Raw genomic sequence first — 23068 nt, 5'->3', positions numbered from 1 at the left:
TGGAATATAAGCCCCAAAGTTATAAAATATTTTTTAATAATACACACTACAGAATCAGAAAGACAAGGATTTTATTTTGCTTTGAGACAGAGTCTTATGGGGTCCCTGTTGGCCTGTCGTTTACTAAGTAGCAAGAATGACTGTGAGCCCCTGATCCTTCAGCCTCTCTTCTCAAGGCTAGGATTACTGACATGTGCCTCAAAGCCCAGCCTGTAAAGTTTTTTTTTATTCTTTTTTAATGTTTTGAGATTATAATATAATCAAATCATTTACCACATCCTTTTCCTTGCTCTCTTTCAAATTCATAGTCTCTTTTGTTTATTGTCACACACAAACACACACACACACACACACACACACACACACACACACACACACACCAAAACATATGAATACAGTCTTCTCAGATGACTGCTTGGTATTGACTACACAATGGGTGTGGTCTTGGTTGGAGATAACTATATCTCCTACTTCAGTGTTCCTTACCCATCTGTATTATTTGTGTAAGACTGATACCTTGTGAACCTCCCCCTTCCTGTTAGCATGTTTATCAGTGCCATTCTTCTTCACAGATGTGTAGATAGCCCTTTTAGTGATGCTTTATAGGTGTAGCCTCTGACATACTTAAAAGGCACACTCTCATAGCAAACTCCCTGATCCTTTTGCTCTTACCATCTTTCCACCCCCATTTCTAAAATGATCTCTGAGTCTTAGGTGTAGTAGTTGTGTTGGAGATGTATCACTTGACCTTGTTTCAATTTTTTAAAGAATTATGTTTAAGGACAGTATATTGCCCAAAGTCCTATAAAAAAAAAAGTAATCCACTGTGTTTGTTCAAGAGCATTCATTTCCAACACTACTGTTGTATTTAGATTTCATCCCAGCTGCCTGTATGATCCATGAATGCAAAAATTTCTGGTCATTGGCATTAAGTTGAGAAAGAACCAAAGTCATACCCATTGCTCCTAGACTGTTTGTTATATTCTGATATGCATCATATATATTCTTTAATTTTCTATTTATGGAGATAAGAAATATTTTTATATTTTGAGTGTATGATATTACTTCTCAGATATTTTGTTCATAGTTTTTAGTCTTCTAAGATTTGAGATTTAAATTTCTTTTTTAAAATTTTTATTTATTTAGAACCAGGCCATTAGAAAATTAGTGAAGATAATGGATAGCTAAGATGTTTTGTCTAATACAGCAGAGACAATTCACTGGTGTTTGTCAAACAATTTTCTTCACAGTAACCAATTATGTCATGCTTCTTGCTTGACTGCCTCTGTGGGATGGGAATTTTAGTTCATTAAACAGAAGACATAATGAATAAGAAATAATGGTGCAGGTATAAACAAATGCACTCAAACACTGATTCTTTCAACCTAAGTTTTGAAGCATGAGTCTAATTCCTCGGGCCATATTTTACTCACTCTATATTGGTCCAACTTCCTAATGGCCTGGTTCTAACTTTCATTCATTTGTGTACTCTTGATTCCAATTCTTTTCAGCTTGCCATCTGCTATACTTTGACCTCTAAACACATTCCCAGGGTGTATAGCTCAGCAACTGAGAGAACAGCAATAAACTCCTCAGCACTTTTCATTCATTAAGGATTTAATATTGGTGGGAGCTATTTTAAGATATGTGTGTGTACATATGTGCATGAAATAACATGCATATATATACATATACACACATATGTATGTACACACAAACATTCTTGTAAATAATAGAGCTCCATAAGTAAATATTTTATAAGTGGAAAAGTATAATTGTGACATAGAAATTTAGTTTAAATCACTATTTATTCTGACTTTTTTCTTAAATTTTATTTTTGTGTGTGTGTGCCTATTTTGGATATATCATATTAGATAATTATTATTATAGATATTATTCTCTATAACCACTCTTAATTTTTGTGGGTAAATTTCTTACTCTTTTCCCTAATTCTGCTAATGAATTTCTCTCATATATCCCCTAAGTCCCCATCTGTTTCAAAAATTTAAATCATGAGTAAGAGGCACATGCTTTTTTCAGTGAGAGCCATATCTAGGCCACCTTATGTCGTTGCTAGTAAGGAAACATAGCTTAAGAGTCAGTCTCAACTCAATCCAGGTCAATTTAGACTCCCCCAGTGGGGTCTTTGATTTTCTGGGGCTGGACTAATGTCTCTTCTCTCCATTAGATTAAGCTCCTAAAATCATTCTAATAGACCTATTTTTCTACGTAATTGAACTCAAGGAGATGTATTCTTGCTGCCCTGAATTCATACTTTATTTCTGCAGTTTGCAATTATTCTTTCACAAGGAGAGAATCAACACCATGTTACAGAGATTTTTATTTTATAGGAAAGCTAGACTGGTGATGAGAGTCTACACTGAAGGGATTTCCTATTTGTCATGTATCATTTTTATGACTTTCCCCAAACTGGTTAAAATATATAGTAGTTTCTTGTTTGTCTGATTTTGCCCCAAGATTGAGATACTTCACATCTCTAAAAAAAACCTTTCTAATCAGACCTCAGCCTAACTCAGTTGAGTCTAGAAGGGTTTCAATTGCTTATTTAATACCACATCCATATTTAATTTAAATTTGGATAGGTCTTCCTAACTCCCTTCCTCTGAGATAAATACATTTTTAGACAATCAAATTTCTGCCAGTGCAAAGAGGTTTAATTAATCATAGATTCATCGCAATGCACTGGAAATGCTGTGGTTCATTGTAATAGCTTCTAGCACTCTGTTTTTTTTTCTCAAGAAAAGAAAATTTTAAGTAGACTTACACTAATATTATTTTGAATAAGTCAGTATTATCACACTTGGGACCCATTAGGTTCCATCAAACTTTAAGATTCAATGTATTCAAAATACTAAATTGTATTTTAATACAACTATCAATGTTGTTTGATCCAAATATGGTAATTATGACATCCCTAACCAGAAGAAACCAATGCTAATATAGAGTAAATAATTTTCCAAAACTGGAATTATTTTCTTCAGGGTAGCCAAAAGGAAAAAAAGTCTCTAAATATCATTCTTACCATCATATTGCAAATAGTTTCCATGTAGTGATGAGGTATACTCCTTCCTGTTTACAGATGACAGATGAACTTGCTTCATCTACTTGTTCAAATTAATATGAAAACTTTGCTTGTAGAAGTGCAAACTAAATTTCATAAGCAAAAAAAAAAAACAAAGGAAGGAAAGAGAAGGGAAGGGAAGTGGAAGAGACAACATAGGAAAGAAGGGAAAGGGAGGGGTAGCGGGATGGGGGAAGAAAAGGGTACAGAATTGAAAGGAAGGAAAGGGGAATGAACAGAACAGGAAGGTTAAGAAGGGAAGCCAGGAAAGGGAAGGGACAGGGAGGGAAGAGACAGGGAGGGAAGGGAAGGGAAACCTGGGAAGGGAAGGATCAGGGAAGAGACAGGGAGATAAGAGAAGGGAAGGGGAGGGACATAGAATAGAAAGGGAGGTAAGGAAAGGGAGAAAGGGAACCCAAGGGAAAGAGGAAAGAATCCTTCCTTACGGTCTATTTCCTTTGCTATGGTTTCAGTTAACAACATTCAAATGAAATATGAAAATATTATGGAAAACATTGCGAAATGAATGATTTTAATGTCCTAAATAACATGATTTTCTGAGTAACATTATGGAATGTTTCACTCATTCTTTTAGCATACCCATGTTATATATCCTACCAACCCACTCATGTAGTAATGTCTCACTCGGTATTCGACCCACTTTGATGGTTCCAACACATATCTAATTCTCCTAGGTCATTCAAAGTCATTGTTATTAATTGTTTACTAATCATAATTTAAACTATCATGGGTATGTATATATTGTAAAAATCAATGTGTAGTATGTAGGTTTAGCTTTATCCATGGCTTCTGTCTCCCACAAATGATTTTTTAAATAAAATCCACAGGGCTAAAGAAAGGTTTTCTGCACATGTGCCTGCCAACTAGAACACATTGTATCTTAGAGTAATTATTTTGTTAGAGAATGATGCTGCCCATCAATTACTCACTATCAGTAAGAACAAGGTCAGATAACAAATTCATTTTGGAGTCTCAAGGACGTGGACAAACTTGGAAAACGTAACGATCACAAAAGCAATATCAAATAACTCAATGAGTTCTAACGTTAAAACCATGGAGATAGCACCACCTTCCATGTTCTTGTAAAGCATTTTCCATCTAAACAACCAGAAATTAAAGTAGGCCAGGTATGTGTTATGTACAGCTCCACACATTTTTAGAAACAACATTAATCTAAAAACCATAGTTACATTTTCCAGATAATATCACACCATATTTTGTGCCCCAAACTATAAACTTCCCATTATTGATTAAAAATTGAAGTATTTAAAAATACCACATAAAGCTTATAAGTTTTTCTTATGCCGTATTTATATATGAATATATGTTTCTTGGAGCCACCAAAGGAGTAGTTCGTGGACATACATTTTTGTACAATGCAGAAATGAAAGGGATGTGAGGTTTTTCAGTTGGTGCATACCCCAGCCTTCTGGATTACCTACTTAGTTCCTTATTACAATTGCAGATCCAAATCACACAGTGTTTCGCTATGTTTCCTTTGGTTAGCAGAAAATGGATTACACTGATATTATCACTGGGACACATCCAATCTATTAGCCTATCACAATGAAATTGCGGTGTTAATCTTTTATTACTTCATTGAGACTACAGTACTCCTGAAATCATTGAGTTACCTCCCTGAGATACAAAAGTTTCAAACACTTGAAAAAAATTCAGTGACAAATCTCTAAGAAAGCTAGAGTGTAATTGTTTTAAACAGGACAACTTCATATATGCTCATGTTTTAGGTAATTGGTCTCAAACTTTTGGTGATGGTTTGGATGGTTGTGAGCTGTTGGAAGATAGCACCCACTGCAGGAAGTAAGTCAGAGTTGAACCTTAAAGGTTCAAAGTGATTCTTGATGTAGGTTTTTTTTTTTTTCTTCATCCTAATCACCACAATGTCAACAGTGACTATGCCTCACGTTTTGGGCCCCATGGCGAAACCACTCTACCTGCATTCCCTTCCACGCTGAGCTAAAGTCCCCGATATCATGAGTCTATATGAAGTTCACTTCCTTGCTTTATGGTATTTCCACCAGGTGTTTTGGTCTCAGTGACATGAAAGTAATCAATACAAGGAATGATTTTAAAAGATAGAATTTCCCTTCCTTTGGCCTTGGTCCTGAGTTTCAAATCTAACATATGAACTTAATTCACTCCTCTCCTCTCAAGCCTTTTCCTACTTACTGTTGGGAAAGCGATGGCAGAAAAAAAAAGTCTTTGCTTGTATCCTCCCTTCTTCAATGCATCTTTTTTAAATCACTTATACAGTGTTCCTGGATTTCTGATTTCTTGGTGATATAGTTTGCTGCATGTAAATACATTTAAACACTTGAGTCTGCCTATAGGGAAGGGATCACTGCCGAAATTTACCTAACTTCCATCTAGCTGAGCCTATTTACTTTCATCCATCCAACATTTCCTTTCAGAGGCCTCTCTAAACATGCCCCACCATGTCTACTTAAATGCACAATCAACTTCAATAAGTATAGATTCATCTCCTTTGCTAGGACTTAGGCTCATGACTTCACAAGAGACTTGCAAAATCAAAATATACTTAGACACTTTTATTTTATATTTTCCCCTCCTTCTTCTGAGATGTCGCTCCTCCCTTGTTTATTGTTGACTCAACTCAGAAACACTGTTTCCTAAGCAGGAGAAAGTCACGTGAAAAGCTATGCCAATGCCCCCATGCTTCTGGCAAATCTGCGGCTTTCAGATATTGAATTAGCCAATAACGGGGATGCTTGAATCAATTTCTGGTCACACTGTGACTTTTTCCAGAGCTATCTACTATTTACATAACTAATCATATGGGGGGTGTTGCTATCTGGAACTGGCAGTTAAAGTAAAACGAACGGAACAACCATAGCTCTGACTTTCCACAAATGTGGCAAAAGAACAGAATGTTTACTCTATGCTTGTTCAGTGTCCTTGGCTACATATACGAATAAAAGCATGTTAGCTTGTATTTTTTCATATATTCTAATGTGCACTAAAATATGATTCACAATGGATTTTGAATCAAGTTAATATGCTATAAACATATTTTTAGATATTATGCATTCTTACCTGTTAGCTACAATTTAAATTTTTATATTTCTTTACACATCATCTTGCAGTATACTAGTTGTCTTAATTTGCATTTAAACACTATGATGAAAAGAAACCTTGCAAGGAAATGGTATATTTGGATTACCTCTCCCCGTCACAGTCCATTCCTGAAGGAAACCAAGGCGGGTTCAAGTGGGGTCACAGACAAAACTCCTCACCCACAAGAGACTGCTGTAATTTTGAGAAGCTACCAGATACGTGTTGTTCAGGATATAGGGAAATTAGAGTCCTTGGGCATTTTACTAGGAAAGCAGAATTGGGAAACTACTTTTTAAAAGAGCCACAGGGTTTCCCAGAAGGGTAAACTGCTGGGTCTTCTGCTAGCTAGTTATTGAAATGCTGAATCTGCCTGGCACCCCTTAAAATAGTAGGTGTGGACCTAGACGCCAACTATGGTGTCTAACACTCAGTACTGAGTTGGAGACAGAGAAAGCCTTTTTAGATGCAAACGAGGCTCAGAATACAACTTAAAGTTTTGTGAATCATCATACTAGAGCACTGGTTCTCAACCTTTCTAATGCTGCCACCCTTTAATAAAATTCCTTATGTGGTGGTGGCTCCCCAATCATAAAATTATTTCATTGCTTCTTCAGAAGTATAACTGTGCTACTGTTATAATTCATAATGTAAATATCTGATAAGTAGGATATCTGATGGGTGACCCCTGTAAACCGGTCATTCAAACCCCAGGTTGAGAATTATTGTACTAGAGTATCAAGCTTCTGGACTGGCACAGGAGACTTGATCCAGCTGTGCGACCTAGGCACCATGTCCTGCCACATAGGGGACTGCTTTTGCCTGGACCTGAGTCCCATTCTATTTGAACCAGGCATATATCAAAGCATTATTAACATATATCTTGGACAACTGTCTCTTAAGAACCCGGAGTTTTAAGTAGGGACACTGATTAAAGATGAAAATAACAGTATCTACTGTAGCATATCATTATGAGGGTAAAATGGATTGAAAAATTTAACATCCTTCTAATGGAACTTTTCATGCAATTGTGAATTTCTAACTGTTTACTATGTTTGTTTGACATCAATAAAGAGCGCTGTCTCTTCATAGAGACCTTTACAAACAGAGAATTAACCTTTAACTTGCTCGAGGTAACTGAAAATGTGCGCTTTACTCTCCTGTCCGATGAAACATGAGGAAAGCAAGAAAAAAAATAATCTGCTCACATATTTTAGCAGAATCATACAATGGAAGTTTGAATAAGAAAATAAATAAATTAGATGTAAAATTCCTGAACCAAAATGCATTTTAAGAAGTGAATTCATAACCATGAACCTCAAGGACAAATCAAGAGTATGGGGGAAGGACCAATGGTAAGAAAGAAAATATAGTACTTATAATCATTCAGAAATAGTCTGGGAGGAGGATATAGGTAACCTAGTGTTTCTTTTCTTTTGTCAAAATGTAGGACTGATGCTAAGGCAGTTTGAAGCATTTTTCCAAGTCTAAAATAAAAATGAAAAAGAAAAATTAAAAAAAAAAGCTTTGTTTCTCTGTTTGTCTATCTCCTTGGTGAATTCAGCAGTGGGATTTTATTAGCTGTTTAATGGTATAATCCATACCACTGGGCTATTGCTGAGTGAGGGCTGTCAGATTTTACATGTATGTCAGACATTACATGTATGGACCATGACCTTCTCTGAATTCTTACACAGGAACTTAATGGTCTGGACAATGCATGCTAAATAGGCAGTAGTGTGGAGATAAGATAGGCTCAGGAATTGCAGTGTACACTCCATTGTGACCTGAAAAATGCAAATGAAAAGCAAAAACACCAACTACCCTAAAATGATGCTGGGAACAAAGTTTTATGCCTTACCAGTGAAAATCTCCTTAAAGCGGGATTCCCTGGGCAGGTAATTAGTCACGTGTCTGGGAAGAAGACAATGTTATGAATGGAGTAATTAAGCCTAGAAGAATGGAAGAGGAGATCTACTTATTTTTGGTTGATCCTAGCATGTACATTTGTGGAGGGGGCATATATTTACATTTTTCATCTCAAATTTTGTGAGAGGACTTTGTAGGGGTGAAGTCAAGTTGAAATATGGCCCTTTCCTTTGAGAGGAACAGAGCTAGCTGGCTTATGAGTGAGATACTAAAGAGCGTGGGATGAGGAGGAAGAGTTGCACTTAGATGGGAAGAATGTGACATACAAATGATGAATGATAAGCCCCAGCACCAAAATGGTTGCAAAGAACAAATCAAATGTAGGAGTACCCTATCGCTGGAGGGCAGAGGTACATGGTGACCAGATAAAGGTAGAAAAGGAAGAGGGTGTTCCATGTTGACATGTGACTAGTAGGAAAGATGCAGGTGAACAGGTGAATCCTATATCAGGGGTCATTTCCAGATGCAAGACTCTGGGAAAAACCTACTGTGATGATATTGCTCAGTAGATAGTTTTAAACCAACTCATAATGACTTACACCCATAGATTACTGCATTGGTCAACCTCCACCAAGAAACTTCTTTGGCAGAATATAGTGATTAATACCGAAACACTCAATTGGCTAGGGTGCAGAGACTAAGAAACTACAGAATTCTCAGCACTGAATGGAATATATGTATCACATCTGCCCCTAAAGGGCACAGGAATCATTGTAAAAGGGGCAGGCAAAAATAGCCTCAGAGGCAATGGATCATTGAAGGAGAAAGAATTTTCTGACCACCTCAAGGCAGTCACACATATAAACTCACAGAGAATGTGATGGCATGCCCAAAACCTATGTGAACACTAGCCTGACTAAATCCCAGCGTGCAGAGGTAAAGCAGACACAAAGTCCACCTTGAGCAAAGGGATATTGGCAATTGATAGCTATTTGGAGAAGGGGAGTCAGTTTGCTGTAAGGCTGTGGTCTCTGATTGGTTGACCACACTTTAGTGGATGCTTTTACACCCAAGACTAAATGTGGTGCAGAGGTTGGACTCATTGGTTTTTTGTTCTTGTTGTTGTTGTCTTGTTGTTGTTAGTGGTGGTGGTTTATTGGTTTATTAGTTTTCTTAAAGGCACAAAATTGGGTGGGTATGGAAGAAAGTGAATCTGAGAGAAGGGAGATGAATATGATCAAAATATATTCACTATCTGTAAGCACCAGAAAGTTGAAAGCCAGTCCACATGGACAGTAAATGATGCTTTTAACTGTGGACTCGGGTTTTCAGAGATGGAGCCATAAACCTTCTAATTACTTATTTTAAAAAAGAAAAAAGAAGAAAACAAAATTGAGAAATTTAAGTGACTTGGGCAAACTGGTTAATCTGTAGTCATACATGCTTCCGAATCACTTTATTAAACTGAGTATCTTAAAAGTCTCAGTCATGAGTGCACAGCAAGAAATCAATAATGCCATGTTATTAATACAATTAATATGTTCACTATACCCTATATCTCAATACACTTTTTAAAAGGCTTTAAAAACTTGTTTTGTAGAGATTACATCTCAATACTACTAGAAATATTCTAGTTCCATCGACAAGTTTTATATAAATACTTCCCTCTACATTTTATCTCTCAGTTTTGTAAGTCTGGGGGAAGAAAATCCTTAGATGGCAGAAAGGAATAATTTCACCATGCCTTCAATTCATAGGCTGGACTTCTAGACCCCACTCACTCACTCTCCAACTTATGCCCTTATTTTGATTATTATTATTACATATATGTATACATATATATAAATACAACCCACTGAAACCCTTTACTATGGCTGGTGTAAGGGTATGATTAACTGATTACTTAATGGTGTGTGAGTTGATTTAAAAATTCATCACTTACAGGAAAATTCATTCTTTTAGTGTACAGTTCTAATAGCAAATCAGATCAAGACTAACCACTTTGTGTGTGTGTGTGTGTGTGTGTTTATATGTGTGTGCAGATTTTAGATGCCCTCTATATCTAATTTCTTTGAAACAGTATCTCTCAGGGGAAATTGATAGCTAGAGAGCTCCCAGAAATCCTCCAGTGTCCAGTACCATATCTGGGGTTTCAGTTACACAAAACCATGGTATGCAATTTTTGTTAAAAGCATTTTTCTTTTAAAATGGTTGGGTATCATCTTAACTAATGACTGTATGCCTGAGCAAGCAGCACTATTACTTACTTTGTGACAATCCTAGCCTATGAGAAAAATCATGTTCATCTTTATTAAAGTCTTTTCTGCTCTACTGTTGTAACAAACCTCTGCTTGCTTATATGACGACTGGCAATTACTGGAATTGCCACTGTTTTTCTCTTTGTAGTATATAATACAAATGAACTGTATTCATCCACTGTGGTTGGTTACAATAACAAGATATGACAAGCTGAGTACTTAATAAATAACCAATCTTATTGCTCACAATCCTGGAAGATGGAAAATCCAAGATCACCAGAAGATTTTGTGTCTGGTATCTGTTTGATTTTCTGGGTTACAGATGGAGACTTCTTGCTTTCTCCTCCCATGGTAGAAGGGCTATCTGACATTCTGGCTCCTCCTTTTGCAAACCAATTTGTATTGGTTACCTTTTTAATGTTTTGATAAAACACCATTATCTAACAACTTATAAGAAAAAAGCATTTAACTGGGCTCATATTTTCAGAGTGTTAGGGTTCATGGTGGCAGAGTTAAAACTTGACCACAGAAATGGCTGAGAGTTCATCTCTCAAACCACACATAGGATGTGAAGTGGCACATTGGAATGATAGTCTTTCAAAACCTTCAAGAACCACCCTCCACTACAAGGCCACATCTTCTAATCCTTCCCAATAGCTCGACCACTTGGAGAATATTGTTCCAACATATCAGCCTGTGGGGGCCATTCTCATCCAAACCACAACATGGCACCATTCATGTGAACATGAGCCCAGTAACCTCCCAAAGACCCCAGCAACTGATACTATCATAATGGGGATCATAGTCCAACATATCAATTTCACAGAACAACTTCATCAACCCCAGCATCAACAGAGGAAGTAGTCTTTTTTTCCTTTGGCTTTGCCCAACATAACACTGGTGAGATGCGCTCAGGATATCACATGTGTGAATAATGTCTTTGGGAGTAATGAGAATAGATTTGGAAGAGAGTATGGTCACAGAGCTCTCTATGACCTGACACTTCTACAGGAAATTATTAATGTCTATTCACCTTTCCACAATGAGAGACTTCTATTAAAAGGAGAAAGCACATTTTTAAGCTATATAAATAGGGCTCATTACATGATATAATATGATCATTTGATTGGCGTTCTATGATGAGGTCATTTTGTGTAGTTTTTTATAGTTATTTTCTTCCTTTAACTCTTCTTAAACTATATCTGCTAGAAGTTGCAAACCTTATAAGGAAAAGCATGGAGTAGCAACCAGACGAAGATAATTTACATGAGAATTAAACTGTGGAAGACATTCCTTGAAGCACCATTGATAACAAAGACCTCGGTGTTGGTAAGGACAGCCTTCCAATCTTGTGTCAAAGAAATTTTTAATGGTAAATGTTTTGTTCATAGAAAAGCATGCATAGATTTGTTCAATATCGTCTTATCTACACTGTCAGGATATCAGTGAATGTCATCAATTTGGCATGATGTGGAAAATAGTGTGTTTAGCTCTGAGAATGAACCGCTGTCTAACCATTAGATAGAAAGACTGGGGTTGAACTTGCCTACTGTTGCTTTCACCTATGACCTTTTGCTTTATGAGGCTGGTAATAAGACTGAGAAGAAATTCAGAATAGACCAAAATATGCACACACAAATGTGTATGCATATACGTATGCAATAGGTATCTGTGATCCCACTTACGATCCCATATAAAGATATTATGTGTATGTTCCTATTATATTATATATGCTTTTTTGGAGAATGTCTTCAAAGAATTAAGTGTAGATAGTAAAATAGTATTTTTTATTTGCATAAAGAGAGAAATTTCAAATTTTCTCAGTACCCTCTAAAGGGTATTCAAAAATATTTGGACTGGTCTGTATTAGTAGATCTCTACCACAATCTCTTGAATTATTTATTCTGACGAGAAATAGATCTTAATGTTCTCAAGAGCAGAAAATAAGTCCTTGCCATCTGGGATTGTGCACAAAAATTGGGACAATATAGTTTTTGTGTTTTGTATGATAATACAATATTATGTGATGTGGGGATTTTTTGTACTTCTAGCATTCACCAGCATTTCTGTCAGGAGGCATCTTGGCTTTCTAAAATAAATCTCTTGATTTACTTTACATGGCTTTTGGAATAGTCATCACTGACTTTAAGTCTGCAGCCACAATTTCGTGTTTTTATAGGTATTAGGTTACTCCAACTCAGTGCCTCCTTCCAAATCTTCCTATGCCCTATAAAGCTTGCAGGCAGAAGGGAGTATACTCTTTTATTAAACACATTCTTTGTGAATCCCTTCACTACTCTTCTTGAGGGTTATGTCATAAAGTATGAACAAGGTGCTCTGTGGGATTGACATTGTCTTGACTAGATGAGTTTATTTATGTCCAGAATTCATGCACTTCTGAAAACAAACAAGAAAAATCTACTGACAGAGAAGAGTCAGGTTTTCCTTCCTCACAAGAACCTGTGGAATAATTAAATTTATACAACACATTGGCTTCTTTTTATTCCCACAGGCCACGTACACCCAGAGACAGCGAGTCCCTGTGCTCAGCTCTGGTTCTTTGAGCATTTTCGTTTGTCACATTAGGAAGTTTTCTCAACTGCAGATCTGTAAAATATATATTTTGCTTTCTGTAAAAATCATTTATTATTTAAAATTCTAGACAAGATGCTGCAAAAGCATCTCTCAGAGAAAACAGCACAAGGGAGTTAAAAAAAGGCAGGAAAGTTGTATTTGAATGCATTTTGTGTCTTTGAAGACAACAAAGCTTTGTTCATCTCCCTGTCTCTAAGGATGGAGACAAGATTGGTAGGAGGCAAAATACTCTAATTAAAGTGCTTGAATTCTGTCACCATGACTGTCATGTGGTGTAAGCATGAGAAGCATCTTTGACTTTAGAAGTCAGTTTGCTTATTTTTTTAATAACATAATGAATATCTGCCTGTGTGGTTTGTGGGGATATTTTGAGGTTCACAATTTTGAAAAATTAGGAATAGCTTGGAATGCAAAAAGGAACTCTATAAAATTGGTTAATTTGCTAAGCAGAAAAATAATATTCTTATTCTTTTCCTAATACTATATTGTGTTTTAAATTAATAAGTATAAACATACTATTACTGCTCAGTTTGACTTTTGAAAATTTTAACAGATCGCTGTGTGTAGTTTAAAATAATTGATAATATTAAATGGCAATAATAGTAAGAAAATTCTCTAGATTCTATGATTTCTTTGCAAAAACATGGCTGTATTTTTAATAGTATTAGATTTGAAAAAACATAACACTCAAGAAGCAAAAAGTAAAAGCTGGGATAACCAAATCAAAAGCAGTCTTGAGTAAAATGAACATTGCAGTAGGTATTATAATGTTTGACTTGGTCTAGACCATGATGCTATTGATCAAAATATTGTAGAGGAATAAGAACAGACCAACAGAGACACAACACATCAACCTTCACACCCGTACCCAGTAGGTCTACAACAAAAGGACTGAGAAGACACTGGAAAAAGGATGGTCTCAGTCCAGATGCATAAGCATGAATTCAGACCTTTCAATCTGCCAGTTTCAAAAATATTAACCCAGACTTGAAATTCATGAACACTGACATGTAAGACAAAAAAATTAGGAAATTACTAGATGAAACGAGGGTAGATGTTTTAGGAGTATAAGAGGAAAGCCTCTTTTTGAAAGTTTTTAAAGTTTCCTTTCCTTCTATTTATTTATTTTGAATGTGTCTGATTGTTTTGCCCACTATGTTTCTATGGATAGTGTGTATGCAGTGCCTTTGGAGGCCAGAAGAGACAGTCAGATCTCTAGTTGGAATTAGTAAAAGTTGTGAGTCACCATATGGGTTCTGGGAATCAAACATCATTTACATTAAAAGCAAGATGTTATTAAAGGCTGTGTTTGAGGTTTGTTCCCCAGCAAATGGCACTGTCTGTGCAGGTTGTAGCACACTGAGGAATCTTGCAGTTCTAAAGCCCAGACCAAGTTTCTTTCCTCACTCTACTGTCGGCTTGGAACCATGTACACTGCATGTCCTGCCTGCTCTTGCAGCCCAGAGCCACTCACCACCACCCCTTCCCATTGTGATGGGACCTATCCCTGCTAAAGTGTGAATCAAAACAAATTCTTCCTTGATTCACTTCTGAAAGATTTTTTTTTCAGAGCAACAATAAAAATGACTCGTATATGTCTTAGAAAATCAAAAACAACATATCTAGCAATGTGTCAGGATAAACAAAGGAAATGACATCTGAATGTCAAAACTATATCTATATTCTCATGTTCATTGTAGCAATAATCACAGTAGCCAAGACACAGAGACCCCGGTATGCCCACTGACTAAAAAGAAAAAGGTAAAGATGATGTATTTATGACAAATAGAGTCTTCATTTGTACAATGAAAGGAGTCCCATCATTTGCAATAGTGTAGGCAGAAATGGGAAGCATTATACAAAGTGATATAATGCTGATCAAAACAGAAGACAAATACCAAAATCATCTTATTCATAGGCTGAATATTAAAAAGAAGAGAGAGATGATAAAATCTGAAAGTAGTGACCAGAGAGTGGAAATTACTGAGGTGAGAGAAAGAAAGGGGATAAGGTTGAATGATGGGTAAAGTGCACAGATAGGAGAAATGAGTTTGGTGCTTTATTATGCACTAATACGACAGCTGATAACAAGAGTATATTTTATCCTCCCCAGGCTATAAAACGAGTTCTTAAGTTTTTCATCTCAAAGAAATAAGCATTTGAGAAGAAAGAAATGTTTAATGCTATTTGATCATTAAACACAAAATATTGAGATAACACTTGCTAGACTGTCCTGTCAAGTAGGGAAGACCGTTCTACTCCAGTCCTCCCTAAATTCTGGCTGTTACACTCTTTCTGTGTCCTCTTCTCTGATGTCCCTGAGCCTTGGGGATTTGGGGTGTGATCAATATCTATGTGGCTGAACACTCATACTTAGAGTTGTGCGTAGGTCAGTTGTCTGTCTCTGTGGCTTAGAAGTTAATTATACATATTTTTTCCATATGACTTATATCATACAAATATACCCTCATAAATCAAGTATCTGTAATAGATGCCCCAAATAAAAAAGAACATGGTATCAAAATATAGTGGTATAGGAAATTATCATGTGAAAAGGGAAGGTGTTAAGAAAGAAATATAAAGGACTCTAAGAACTTTATACATTTAGCATATTTAAATAATTCCTGTGTTATTACTATAAAATATTGATTAACCTAAAATTTAAAGAATGGAATAGCATAAATGTACATACAAGATGCAACTGTATTCTTCCATATTAAATTCATGACCAAAAACAAAAAAAAGTATTTCATACAAACAGAAAAACAAATAGAACCCAAGGTATACTTAGACAAAGTAGATATCATTACCAAGAGACAAAGTCATGTGTTAAGAAATGTGTCAGTCAAGAGCATGTCTGAAGGGCTGGAGATATGGGATGGTATGAGTTTAGTCCCCAACACTCATGCTGGGTGACTCTCAATCATCTCTAACTCCAGAGAATCTTTCACTGTCTTCTGGCCTCTGCAGGTAACTGTATCACATGTATGTCATTCTCTACAAACACACAGAATTCAAAATAAAATATCTTTTAAGACATATATTTATAGTAAGCATGTATGCACCCACATCTGCGCACTTAAAAGTTACATATTAGGCAAATATTTCCTAATTTGAAAGGAACCACAAACAACAATATGATAGCAGGAGATATCAACCTTTAGAATTCAAAGATTATAGATAATCTTAGTATTATCAGTATCTTGAATGTGCACTACATTTAAACCAAAGGACAGACCAGAAGCGATGTATACCAAACAACATGGATAAGCATCCTTACTGAAGTGTGTAGCCTACACTGTTGTGTTTATGCTCTATGTTTCTCCTCCCAGTCCACAATATTCCTTCTCTTCGTGCAGCCCTTTCTGATTACCTTTGGAAGGTGGGGAGGAGAAAGATGAGGCAGTCAAAGTTAGAAAGTTGGGGGATTGTCCTGCATGGCCAAGGGAGCTTGTGCTCTTAACCACACTCTCCACTTCACATGGAAGAAACCAACACAGAAGGAACCTTGCTGGCTAACAAGCTGAGCAACCCTGGAGGGAGGAGATACAGATAAAATCAAACTTTCCTCCTTCTAGCCTTGGAGCATCTACTCTCAGCTTCTTTCCCCTCCTACCAGCCATCTCCAAATTCTTTACCAGATGCTATCAGGGACTACTATGGAAAAGAAATTGCCTAAAATAATACTTCTTTGAGAGGATGACTCTGCCATCTTCTGTACTTTAGTTTTCCACTTAACAAGGATTCCACTAGACTACGAAAATGGCATCAGATCACATAAGAGAGAAATGGTGAGTCAGGACTCTTAACAATTTCACTGAATTTGAGATCCCATTATTCTGATAGGCAAGTTGTCCTTAAACCCATTAACTCTGTCCATTATCCAGTAGTCCTGATTGCATCCCTGGTCTCCTTAGCATTATTTTGGATATTGAAGAATTCTTGTTCCAGTGATGTTAAACTGATTTTACTACACCATTGCATACTTATCATCAGTAAAATGAAATCAGTTACCATATGTTTAGGAAGGGTATATAGAACCAGCTAAACATATACATATCCTTAGGAAGGGTCTTGGAATACTTAAACTTTCAATAAATGTTCACTCTTTGGACCATAATTACTTCTTATTGTAGAACCAGTAGTAATAGATTTTTTTTTCACACAAGTATCTGAGGACTATTTTTATAATTGTTTAATTTTTTTAATTCTTAATTTTAAAGAATACCTGCAATTGTTACATTTTATTATAAACATTTTTTAGAGTTTATTTTAAATGTATTACATTTTAATCTGGATTTTGTTTCCACTTTGAAGAATTATGTTCTCTAGTACTATTAAATATTAAACATACTTTGCAAGCAAATATATGATTTGCACAATATTCTTAATCATGAAACATTTATTTTGCCAAAAATCACATTAAGAATTCATATTTCCATAGTCAATATTTAATATGTGTATATCCTACCTAAAAATTAGACTACAGGGCTTATTGGGTAAATGCAGTTGCAGCTGAGTTTAAAGACTTGAGTTCAAGCCCAAGGACTCGCAGGGTGGAAGGGGAGTATTAGCCAAGTTCTCCAATTTGTTCTCTGATCTTTGCAAGGTTAGATTTTGCTTATGCGCACTCACACAAGCACACACACACACACACACACAGATGTGAGATTATTTTCTTAAAATATGTCTATTCCTCAGTTGTCATGTATGAATTAAGTCAATGTTTAGGAAATTCAAGTTATCTGTGTCTTAATAAAATATATCACAATCTTCTGAACTCTATTTTACTCAAGTCACAATGTTTTTTTTTTTCCTCAACATCACTGCTTTCTGTATCCATCTAGGAAAATAAATAATCTTTTTAACCTTTCAGAGCCTGAAGTATGCTTTTCTAACAATGGTTTCTTAAAGTTGCTAACAATCAAATGTCAGCAGTGATTTGTTTGCTGTGGCCCATATTTGCAAAAATATCATTTGCAACATCAGAAATGAAAACAAACCTTTTATCAATAAAGTAAAAAATATTTTAAGTCCGTAATACCAAGATGAAAGTGGTGGGGGCAAAGTGGGTAGTGAAAATTTGGGGTGTTGAATAACATACCAAAAAAGGACTCAACATTCCAAATTTGCCTGGTGACCTTTTGTATTCTGGAATCGCCATCCACATGAGCACCTCTGAGGAGCACAGAGCATTGCCTGGATAAAATGCATTATTGACAAAACTGCACTGAAAACTGCTCAAAAGAAATCGATTTTCTTATTCTTTATTGAGTCCTTTCATTAGGAATTTCTCAATAAGAAGAGTGATGCATCAGAATTTCAGTGACTGCCATTGAGATTTTGGTCACCCATAATTGTAAGCAATGATATTCTAGGCTCAGTGAATGAGGTCATCAGGTATCCACTGTCCCATATGAACTTAAGAACTTCCATTCTCCCTGCTAGACATTGATCAAATATTTGACATATTTAAAATAATACTCTGTGTCTAATAAAGAATGGTTCCATGTTTAAAAAGGGTTCCAAACTTATTGAATTTTCAAATTGTCAGTTTTTCCATCCAATGTAAAGTAAATAAAAGGAACTTTCAATTCACTGCAGTGTGCAAGGTATGCCTTTTTAAATGAGAAAGTTTAATGAAGACTTCATGAGAGGGATGGCTTTTGAAGATGAATGAGAGGAATGGATCTTCTAGGAAAAGAAAAGACTACAAGTTCAATAAACACCAGGGGAGACTGAAGGATTTTACATAGAAACGTTTAGTTATGCATGTAGAAGATTTTCAATGTGCTTGTATATGTAGCTGGAGGAAAATAGGATGGAGTTTATGGAGATTTCATTCCAAAATAGATGTAGCAAACAGACAACGTAGAAACACTTCACACAAGTGATGTAAAGCCGAAGCTTGCACAAAGTTCACGTCTGGTATATCACAAAGAGATTGTTTGACCCAGCCCATGGTGTGAATCAAAAGAATAGAAAGAAATTAAGACACATTTTCTTCAATGCATACGGCTGCAGCAGATGGACTGACAAGATGCAAAATAAAAGAAACATAACCTGAATGTGTATGTAATGCAAAAAGGTATTGTTCCCTTCCTCAGAGATCATGCCAATGTATGCGTGCATCCATTTGATACATTTAGGAATTTGATATCTTTACTTATCTCGAAAACATGAGAGTTTGACCTAGGAGAGAACAGGCAATTTATTTGGAATTTGAATGAAAGATAAAAAAAAGAGGGTTCAGGAGGCTGACATTTGCATGTGCGAGTAAACAGGGTAAATGTTTATTTCTCCACTATAACCCTTGAAAATGTCTCATTAATAATGCCGCACATAATGACCCCTTTGTAGACCAGGATTCAATCAATCAAGTGACGCTGACACTATCAGCGTTCCTTACAGATGCATCTAAATAAACTTTCTCTTAGCCATTTCCTTCAGTGCTCCTAATAGAGCATTTTATTTACCTAGTGTCCCTTCTATGATAAAAATAAGTCTTCTGAACTATGGCTCAATTTTCAGTGATTTGTGGGTCTCCTGACTGTTGTCCCTAGACATAGTACTGTCGTGTTATCTTTTAAACTTAATTTCAAATGCCACACCCTTTTGTAATTTTTGTATCATATCCTTTCTAACTACCTAAACTTATTACTGTAAATTATAAATATTTAGGATGTGTACATTTTTTCTGACTATCACTTTAAATATAACTATCTTCCCACTTAGTATGAATATGTGTCACTTTGGGGCTTGAACCATAAATATCTCTGCTCTGTCTCTAGAGGTAGAAAAGCAGAAGAGCAGAAATGTTTCAGTGTGGCAAGGGGCTGAGAGCACTGTGTTGATGTGGGAGTGTCATATATCAATCTGTTGATTTCATTGGTTAAGCAATAAAGAAACTGCTTGGCTCTGATATGTTAAAACATAGGTGGGAGGAGTAAACAGAACAGAATGCTGGGAGGAAGAGGAAGTGAGCTCAGAGAGACGCCATGCTCCCCTCTCCCTGGCGGATGCGAGAGCTCTGCTCTCTGAGGCACACACGATGAAGCTCCTACCCAGGATGGACATAGGCTAGAATCTTTCCTGGTAAGACTGATGCTACACAGATTATTAGAAATGGGCTAGTCCACGTGCAAGAGTTAGCCGAGAAGAGGATAGATATAATGGGCCAAGCAGTGTTTAAATGAATACAATTTGTGTGTTGTTATTTCCGGGCATAAGCTAGCCAGGCGGCCGGGGTGCTGCTCCTATTACAACACTGCGTACACTCCTTCTGACTAATTACATTCACATTGGATTGTTTTGTGTAAGAGTCAAACATATTTCCTTACATTGCCAAAATGATGGGTATGAAATCATTATCATACCAAAGTTTACCTAACCAACTAGCTGACAGCATGATAAGAGCTCACCCGAAACATTAAAAGACATCTAATCCTCATGAACATGGCAAAGACAATGGAAAGAATAGTAACAAAATGTTGCAAGAAGGAAGATTACTCAATTAAAGAGGCATTCTGAAACTATTCTCATATATACAGAATAAAAGGAAGTGGGATGCCTGTATCCCCCCACCCTGTGGAAAGTTGTATGTGAGGGGGATCACATTCCTAGGGTTCTGTGGAAAGAATTCTTCCATTGTTGACATATTATAATTCAAGCACAATAATAAATAATAAGTAAAATTATAAAAAAAAGTCATAGCCATATCAATTCAGAGTAGGAAAGAATGGAAGAGTTGAGTGTCTAGTTTACTGAGCTGGGCAAAGCAATGGAACCAAGTTTTAAAGACAGTTCGAACTGAAACCTGAAATTAGAATGGTAGCTTAAGCAGGCAACATTGACTATAAGTACAGCAGATAAATGGAAAGATAGACAACACATTATGACCCATGTAGCTTTACCAACAGCACACACGCTGACCCTGTTAAGATAGCAGGAACCTCTTTCAGACCTTACCTATGATACCCTGATGTTGACTGCTCATTGGCTACAGATTGGAAAGATCAGAGCTGAGAAACTTTTGTCTCTAAAACCTACAGATGAGTAAATATAAATTGTCATGAGCTGAGATTATCAAACCAAGAAAGGTAATTTCATTTGCTGTATAAAAATTTCTACAAGTGATATATATATATATATTCAATCATTAAGTCAATTATTATTAATACTGCTTTGTATCATTAGATAGACTTAAACAAGTCATATCAAATAATATATATACATATATGTATACATATACACATATATAGGTTTGTTCTCTTCATAAACAATCTGTAAGGCCATTATTTTGTGATATTAAAAGCAATTAGAATTCATGCCTTAGCAATGAATAGGAAAGGAACAAGCATTTGAAGTCAAAGTCACATGAGCCATTTAGAAATCAGTTTTCTAGGAAAGAGATAAAATAGGCCAGCAATAAAGCCAGCATCTGGCTCATCAAAAATGAAGTGGTAACATTCAATCATGATAGATAAGTTACTGCATGTTCACAGAAAGCAAGGAACAAGAGAATGACCATCTAAACCATGTTTCTTCAGCATTACTGAACCAAAGAGTATAAATAGCACACAAATTCATCAATAACTTTGCCTTTTGAAAAAAAAAGAGTCAGCCGGGTGGTTGTAGCACACGCCTTTAACCCCAGCACTCGGGAGGCAGAGGCAGGCGGATCTCTGTGAGTTCGAGGACAGCCTGGTCTAGAAGAGCTAGTTCTAGAAGAGTTAGTTCCAGGACAGGAACCAAAAAGCTAAGGAGAAACCCTGTCTCAAAAAATCAAAAAGAAAAAAAAGAGTCATGTGAAGAATGGTGTTATTGAATAACCATTTAAAGCAAACACATCTTTATGAAACATGCTATTTTGAAATGCAAACTCAACCTTGTCACAGTTGAAAAGTGGGGTTACTGCAGAGTAAACATGGGATTTTATTGGGTTTGAGTGATAAAATCAGAGGTAATGCTTTCCTCTTATGTCAAGGGAGGGTAAACAAGTACAGCTCGCTAAATTATAGTCAAGAATGAAAACCGTTTATCTAGAGGAGCAATATACAGTAAACACATGCAGGGCTCATGTGAACACTGGGTGAAGACTACAGGAAATGTTAGGTGAATAAACACCCTGCACAATGACTTGCAGTGTTTGCAGTGGCCTTAGTGAAATTTGTACTTATTTGCTCTTTCTTAAATGGCATAAAATTATTAATTTAATGCAAAGGCATTGCAAATCAACCACCTTGCCTTATATATCATATTTGCTAATTGTATCTGTGAAACCATATCATAGAAATATGTGATAAAGCCAGACAGACTCTTAAAAGGGAGATTGATAAAAGCTTTCCTATTCTAGAATGGTAGTTTTTACAGTTGTAGGCGGCATATATACACAAATATAAAGTATAGTTTTGTATTTTTTAGTGTAATTTCAATGTCATAATCTGGGAGTTCCTAAAATTGTGTTTGGTTCACACACACACACACACACACACACACACACACACACTTACTTTGAGATCTTTTTCTCTAGTAGAAACAAGAGGAGAGAAAGGAACAAAATAGTGAAAGTTTTATTAAACATAGATAATCTTGGTTTAAAAACTGTTATATAAAATTAAGCAAGTCCAGGCTTAATTTTATTAAAAAGTTGTTCTTCCATATAAAAGAGAGCAACCTCGATCCAGACCAGTGTGGTCGTCTTTATTTACTGTGAGTAATAATTCAATGTAAAACAATTCCTGCAGCAAGTAATGTGGTAAATCTCTTAGACAGATTACATATCGAAGAGTCTGCATCTACTTTTATGCCTATTCACTTACTGCATTTCAAGTAATTGGGTAGTTCCTCAAACTTCTCAGAAATGGCCACTTAAAATAGTATTATAGATTTGTCTATTTTCAATTTTTATATTGTCTATTTCATATTATTTAAACTGTCAGACCAACAAAAACCTCTCAGAATTATACTCCATGTTCAGACATGATGTTTCTATCTTTGGATTTACCCATAATTTTTGGTATGATAATATGTTGTTCTAGGCTTAGTCTAAGCATTTCTTATCTGGAGAGTGAGACAGAGAGAGGAGGAGGGAATGAAAGAGAGAGAGAGAGAGAGAGAGAGAGAGAGAGAGAGAGAGAGAGAGAGAGAG

The sequence above is a fragment of the Microtus ochrogaster genome, unplaced genomic scaffold (assembly GCF_000317375.1).
Source record: "Microtus ochrogaster isolate Prairie Vole_2 unplaced genomic scaffold, MicOch1.0 UNK10, whole genome shotgun sequence".
NCBI classification, from domain to species: domain Eukaryota; kingdom Metazoa; phylum Chordata; class Mammalia; order Rodentia; family Cricetidae; genus Microtus; species Microtus ochrogaster.
The sequence above is the reverse complement of the archived record's forward strand: the minus strand, read 5'-3'. Positions refer to the sequence as shown.